This window comes from Delphinapterus leucas, chromosome 18, assembly GCF_059928025.1.
Source record: "Delphinapterus leucas isolate spDelLeu-1000000601 "Yukka" chromosome 18, BTC_Dleu_Yukka2, whole genome shotgun sequence".
Taxonomy (NCBI): Eukaryota; Metazoa; Chordata; class Mammalia; order Artiodactyla; family Monodontidae; genus Delphinapterus; species Delphinapterus leucas.
The window spans coordinates 522039-529659 of NC_143146.1; positions in this window are offsets into that span (position 1 = coordinate 522039).

Below are 7621 nucleotides of genomic sequence, written 5' to 3' on the forward strand. Positions count from 1 at the left end.
ATATCAAGTCACTATGTTGTGTTCCAGAAAACTAATATATAATATTGCCTGTCAAGTATACCCCAATTTTAAAAAAGAAGAAAAAATACTATCTTAAAAAGAGGAGGGGGATCTTCCCTGGTGGCGCAGTGGATAAGACTCTGCACTCCCAATGCAGGGGGCTGGGGTTTGATCCCTGGTCAGGGAACTAGAACTCACATGCAGGCCACAACTAAGAATTCGCATGCCACAACTAAGAAGCCCACCTGCTGCAACTAAGGAGTCCACGTGCTGCAACTAAGGAGCCCGCCTGCTGCAACTAAGACCCGATGCAACCAAATACATAAGTAAATATTTTTTTTAAAAAAAAGAGGGACTTCCCTGGTGGTCCAGTGTTTAAGACTCCGTGCTCACAATGCAGGGGGTCTGGGTTCGATCCCTGGTCAGGGAACTAGAGCCCACATGCAGTAACTAAAAGATCCCACGTGCCGCAGCTAAGACCCGGTGCAGCCAAATAAATAAATAAATAAATATTTTTTAAAGTGTTGGGGAATTCCCCGGTGGTCCAGTGGTTAGGACTCTGTGCTTTCACTGCTGAGGGCGCAGGTTCAATCCCTGGTCAGGGAACTAAGATCCGGCAAGCTGCACGCTGCAGGCAAAAAAAAAATTTTTTAATTAAAAGTGTGTAAAAATGAGTGTAGTGAGATAAAGAGTGGGCATCAGATGAAACTTTGAAAGGATGCTGATTGAAAGGCCAAGTGCCTCCTGAAGTTTGACTCTCAAGTAGCCCAGGCAAATTGAGGACTTGAAGAGGAGGAGTCATGTGATGCTACTGGAATGTTCATTTGTTTCTTTGTTTAAATGGGGTTTATTATTTTTTTAAAGAAGTTTCGAGTTCACAGCAAAATTGGGCAGAGTACAGAGAGGTGCCACATGCCCTTGCTCTGCTGTTACTGCTCTCTCCATCCACCCCCTCCCCGCCACCCACACAGGTGCTCAGAGTTTCCCTCTCCCCAACTACCCTATCAACATTCTGTGTGTTGGTCACTATCGCTGAATCTACGTGGACACATCATGGTCGTCAGAGTCCAGAGTTTACACTAGGGTTCACTCCTGGTGTTGTACATTCTATGGGTTTTGACAAATGTATCTTGCCATGAATGTATCACAATGAATAGTTTCACTGCCTTAAAAGTCCTCTGTGCTTGAGCTATTTATCATACCCCACCCCTTAACCCCGCCACAAACCCCTAGCAACCCACCCTTTCTGTGGTTTGCCTTTTCCCAAATGTCATAGGTAGTTGGTACCCTAAGATATGGCACCTTTCCAGATTGGCTTCTTTCAGTGAGTGACATGCAGTTAAGGTGCCCCACCTGTCACCTCGTGGCTCCCTCTCTCTCTCATTTTTCTTTTCAGTGTGAAGAACATTCTGCTGCGTGGATGGAGCCCCGTCTATCTGTCCATTCACCTCCCGAAGGACATCTTGGTTGCTTCCAAGTTCTGGCAGTTATGAATAAAGCTGCCGTAAACGTCCAGAAGCAAGTTTCTGTGTAGATGGAAGCATTCGACTCGTTTAGGTCCATCAGTACCAAGGAGTTTGAGGACTGGATCGTGGAGGAAGAATGCGTTTCATTTTGAAAGACACAGCCCACGTTCACAGAGCTTCTGAAGATGGTCGCTGAGAGCATGTCAGCATGCTAAGGAGTCAAGCCAAGGAAGGAGGTAGAATTCAAAGATGCCGGCAGGGAAGATGTGGCCGAGACAGAACCTGACCTCCACCCTCTTAGAGCTGACGGCTGGTCCTGAGAATTAAATGGGCATGAAACAGACTCACAGGACGGAACCATACACATTTATTTCCCACAAGTTTTACCTGACCCAGGGCGCCCTCCTAAGGAAATGAAGAAAGACCCAGAGAAGTGGCAAAACCTAAATTCTTTTCTGTTGGGTTGAACGCAGAGAGGCGATTGTGGAAAAGGAACCACACTATGTGGGGAGGCTAAGGAGGTTGAGAATTAGGTTGAACCAGGTCTGTTTGTACAGAATTCTCTCACTCTCCACTGTCTGCCCTTGACGATCGCAATGTCACTCTCCTTCCAGCAGAGGGAAGGCGTCTTCCTGGGGGTGGGGTGGGGGGACACGTTATCTTCTGCTTCCAGGAAGAAAGAGGAGAAGGCTCAGAACGCCCTTCTGCACCTGCTGTATTGGTGGCGGGGGGGGGGGGGGAGTTGTTTTTGCTTTGTTTTTTGAAGTGTCCGCAGCTCAAGACAATATTCTGGTTTCCTTTACATCTAAGTCCTTTTACCTGGGGTTAGGCTTCTGACAAGAGGAGAGACACATGTTTCTGACATGACGGGCTGGGCAGGCAAGGAGGGATAAGATGGGTGCAGGCCTGTGCCTGTTCTCTTCTCATGTGTTGGGAAGATGATTCTGCTCTTGCCAAATGGGATCTAACTTCTCCATGAACGATCTAGCAAGATATCAGCTGAAAAGATGAAGAGTAAAGGTCAGTAAAATATGGAGAAGATTGCTGATAGATGCTGGGGTCTCCTGAGCAATGATTTTATCAGAGGCACATGCACATCTCTGGTCTCTGAACCACCATGTTTAAGGCCGATTTGGTGTGTAGGCCATTTTCAATGTACGGTGGTACCATCAGGCCACTTTGGGGTACTGTCTCCGGCTCACCTGAATGGTGCCGTCGTGCCCACATAAGACGGGGCTCACCCGGGGTTGGCATGGTGCCAGAGAAAGGGAGACAGCAGTATGTCATTGAGCTTAAGGTATTTCTAACAGAGTGGCTCTCTGGAGAGGTTGAGGTAGAAGGAGGCCAGCTGGATGTCTGTCTGCTTGTTTGTTGGGTATTGGGGGGGAGGGGCGTGTGCTGTTTATTTTCTGGATGAGGCGAAAGAACTCTTCAAATGCAGGTGTTTGTACAAGGGGTCTGGCAGGATGGGAGGGTGGGGCTCGGTCCATGTGCCAAGATATCTAGAGAATCTATAGTGGCTCAGACTCAGGCCTTTTCTCATAAACAGGCAGGGAGAGGAGTTGGCTTTGTCATCACAAAGCTAATTGGCACCACAGTAGTCACGATAGAAGGTTCCCAGAATGAATTGATTTGCAAGAGCCAACACACACAAACTGGAAAAGCATTCCTCATAACCAAGGCTGGAGAATACCTCTTGAAAATCAATGTTCTAAAAAGAGAGCAAACTCATGCAATTCCACTGAGAGGCCGTGCATATGGCCAGTGTATGTGAGAGATGCTCAGCCTCTCAGATGAGGACACATGCAAGCATAAGCACTGTGGAGACAGCTTTGGTCACCATCACACTGGCAGGTTTCTCGTCTGGTGACCGCCAGCCCAGGGGACAAAGTGAGGAAGAAGAGGCCCCAGCAGATCCCCTAGAGGGACGAGTGACCAGACACTCCTCTCTGGGGGAACAGTGTGCAGGACCCATCAAAGTCCCACAGGTGCGACCCTTTACTAGCAGTGCTGATTCTTAGAGTCGATCCCACTACAATCCCTGCACCATTTTTCAAAGATGTCATTTCAAGGATACTCATCACAGCACTGGCTGAAACAGAAGGTGATCGGAAACAACAGTAATATTCATGGAGAGGGGGTGGGATCCATCAGTCCTGGTCCACATGGATGAATGGATGCTGTGCAGCTGGGAAAGTGGTTGCAGGGTCTCTACCTGATGACAGGGGAGACTTCAGGGTTTATATGTGGGATGCATGTAAACCAACCATCTGCACCCAGGATCCCATCTGTAAGACTGCATATATGTGAAATCAACATAGATGTAAATGAATCTGCTTGTGTGTGAGAGAGAGAGAGAGACAGAGATAGAGACAGAAGGAGAGACAGAGCCTGAGAGAGAGGCACCAAGCCATTCATGACAGTCACCTCTAGGGGTGGGATTTGCAAAGCTCTTCTCTTTTCCCTTAGGTGATATTTCAATTTTTATAATGTATTACTTTAATAATTTTACAAAGACTAAAATCATATGTCGTGTGATACATTTGTATTCATCTATGGAGTAACTAAAGTACATTATTTCTTTTTTATTTTTAAAAGATTTATTACAAGGACAATAAATATTTATGACAATAATGAATTCTAAAGGAATTAAGAATTAAGTAAATAACAAAGGCTTTTGGTGACTCAGTTCCAGGCCAGCTAGGTGGCAGTACACGGCAGGGTTGGGGCAAGTTTCTCCAGGAGGTTGTGTATGTTCTGAATCAGCATTCAGTAGAAGTGAGGAAAAAGGTGGATAAGACTTGTACAGTGATCTGATGACATCGAGAAAACGCAAAAAGACTTGTACACTGAAAACAACAATAGCTTGTTAAAGAAATTAAGATAAAATTCTAAATTTCTGGAAAATAATCCCATAGTCATGGGTCAGAAGGCTTAATTCTGTTAAGGTGGAAGTACTCCATGAATAGATCTAAAGAGTCAAAAAATTGCTACCAAAATCCCAGGTTATGTTTTGCAGAAATTGACAACCAATCTAAAATTCATGTGAAAAATGCAAGGGGCTCGAAAGAGATCAAGGAATCTTGAAAAAGAAGAAAAAGTTGGAGGTATGGAGAGTCAGGTGGAACCCCACGATTGGTATAAAGACAATTAACCCTGAATATACTTGACATTCAACAGATACAGAAAAAAAGCCTTCTGGGAGTTCCCCTTATCTGAATAAAAGCAGAAACTTTTGAGAAATGACCACGGCCATAAATTCCTTCTTCAGGGTGGCTTCTATTCCCAGGAGAGAGACCAAAATAACCTACCACAAATCCCTTCTGTGAGGTGCTTTATGACCCTGAAGAGGTGCAGAGAACGCTCACGCACAGACAGACAAACATGATCACAAACTTTCTTATAACCCGTTGTTTTCCAAAGAACTCGTCTCTCCTGAAGAAACCCATCCGTTCTTCCCATAGAAGCCAATTCTCCCCTCTCCCTTTCCCCTATAAAGTGAGGTTTATAATCCTTTAACTTTCATCATTAACACGCTAGTTACTTTTTTGATTGGTTCCTGTGTGTCTAGAAATAAACCTTTCCTCTGTTCATCTACTCTTTATTTCTTTGGCTGTCTTTGGGAGTGACTCTGGATCATGGGGGCTGCTCTCTTTTCACCTTCTTTAGTGACATCTTTTTGTCCATGGTTAAGCTATAAAAAGGCTTATTGGTTTTGAGCCACATATGGAATAGGTATACCTTTGGAGACCTCCTGGAAGGAAATAAAAGTTCGATACTGCCAGGAGAATTTACTGGTTGTCCTGGCCAAATACATAATGAGACAATATTTGCAAGGATATTTTTTTTAAGATTCTCACCCTAAGACAAACATCCTATGGAACACTCTCCATTTTGAAAATTCCTGGCTAGATGATGACTTGTCATTGGAGACCCAGCTCAGAGGTCACCTCCTCTATGAAGCCCTTCACGATCCTCACCACCCCCTACAGCCCCCTCTGCCCTCACCTGGGACCTGATCACACTCTGATTACCCCCCAGCCTGTGAGCTCTGCAAGGCGACTGGCCCTGGTGCAGGAAGGGGCTCAGAAAAGTGTAATGGGGATTAAAACACCAAACAGATGAAAGGACTAAACACGGGTCGTGTGGCCACCAAGTTCACCTTCTCCGTCCCTCCAGGACTAGGGCTCCATCATCAACAGGAACCAGAGGGAACTGCTCTCACCCTCGTGCTCATTTAGACCATTAACTGTCTGGATTTTTTTTCCAATATTAATTTTTTAAAACTTGGAAGGCATGTCACAACAAGTCCCCTCAGTAGTGACCAACTTAATCACTACTTGAGTGGGATCCGTGTGTCATGCCTGAGCTGAGACTGGATGAAGTGGAAACGCAGGATGTGGAGGACGAGACGGCTCAGGGCTGGGTCTCGGGCACTGGAAGGGGAGATGGAGAGAAAGGGGGAAGCAGGGGTGCCAGGGCCTGGGTCACGGCAGGAGGAGGGGAGCCCAGGGGTTCCCAGGGTCCCTCCTGTCACTTCCTGTATGCAAATCCTTCCACTTTTGCCAAAGATGGGACCATGCCATTCAGTAGCTCTCACCTACCAGTTTCTGCCAGAAAAGCAAGGAAGAGTTGGCCCAAAAAAGTGGCTGATCATTTTACATTCAATTGTATAAATTAGGCTGCTGTAAGTTGTAGCACTTTGGAGCGGAAGCCCATCAAAACCTTCCCAAATCAGTGCCTGCAGTGTTTCTCCCTCCAGCCAAACCTCCTTGTGGATGGAGACCACAAAGCTCCTTCATCCTCTTAAAGAATCCGCATAGAGAGCCTGGGAGGGTGGCAGACACATTAAAGTTTTCTCCACTTTTTTTTTCTCCATTAAAGCTGAGTGTGTTGAGGCAACCAGGTCCCAGCCCTCCTGCTGTCTTGTGCTCACCAGGACAAAATGCCATCTCTCCAACTATGTCAGCATGTTACTATTGCCAAAGATTGCTTTTCTTTATTTCTCTTGTGCAGTGCTGTCTCTATTTGATCCACCCAAACCTAAAGCACAGATTTTTAAAATCATCCATAGTGAAAGAGGGATTCCACATTTTGCTCTGTACATGTTTGCACTGTTTGAATTTTTATAATGAGAATATATGTGTTGATTGAGGACTTCAAAACAGACAAATAAGTGAAGCAGGGAGAGGCAGGTGGGAATGGGTTGCCCCTGGACAATCTGGTGCTAGGTCTCCTGGGTCTGTCCGCATTCACATCATCTTGATGCTTCAAGGGGGCTGATGCAAGCCTTAATATTTCTGATACTTTTTCAAGAGAAGTTATCTCTGACTTGAATTCAAATATTACAGGCATGTTCAGGCCATGTAGAATAGAATGCCCAAGCTGTAATCAAGACCTGATTTTAAGTTGTCTTGTCAGCACTATAAAGAAGATTTCAGGGGACTTCCCTGGTGGTCCAGTGGTTAAGAATCCGCCTTCCAATGAAGGGGATGCAGGTTCAATCCCTGGTCAGGGAACTAAGATCCCACATGCCACGGGGCACCTAAGCCCACGTGCTCTAGAGCCCGCACACCACAACTAGAGAGAAGCCCATGAACCACAACAAAGAGGCCATGCGCTGCAATGAAACATCCCATGTGCTGCAACTAAGACCCGACACAAATAAATTTTTTTTAAAAATTCAAACTTGTTTAGAGCAGCAAGGTTTATTTCATATTAAAACTTTTCAGCTAAATACATCCTAGGAGTCACTCCAGCTTCAGGTGCCCCCATGAGGTCAGCTGAGGCCTCTGTGGGTCCCGTATCACAGCGCAATTTCTCCCTCTGTCCAACCCTGCCTCCTTCTCATCCCTTCCCTTCCACAGGTGTTGATACAAGACCTCTGCCTCGTAAATATCCTGCACGTTCACCTTTGAGTTAATGAAACCATGCCCAGTAGGACTAACAGAAGCTGGCACCGTAACAGAAATCCTTGAGTGTGTCTCACAGAGCAGCAGATAAGGGAACAGCTTGTTAGAAGCTCCTCTGCATGTAACTTGCCTTTACTGATTAAGGCTGCTGCCCAGTGGCAGCAAGCCAAACCCCGAGACGCTGAGGTTTGCAGCAGAGAAAGGGTTTATTCACGAGGCAGGCAAGTGAGGAGACGGGAAAAC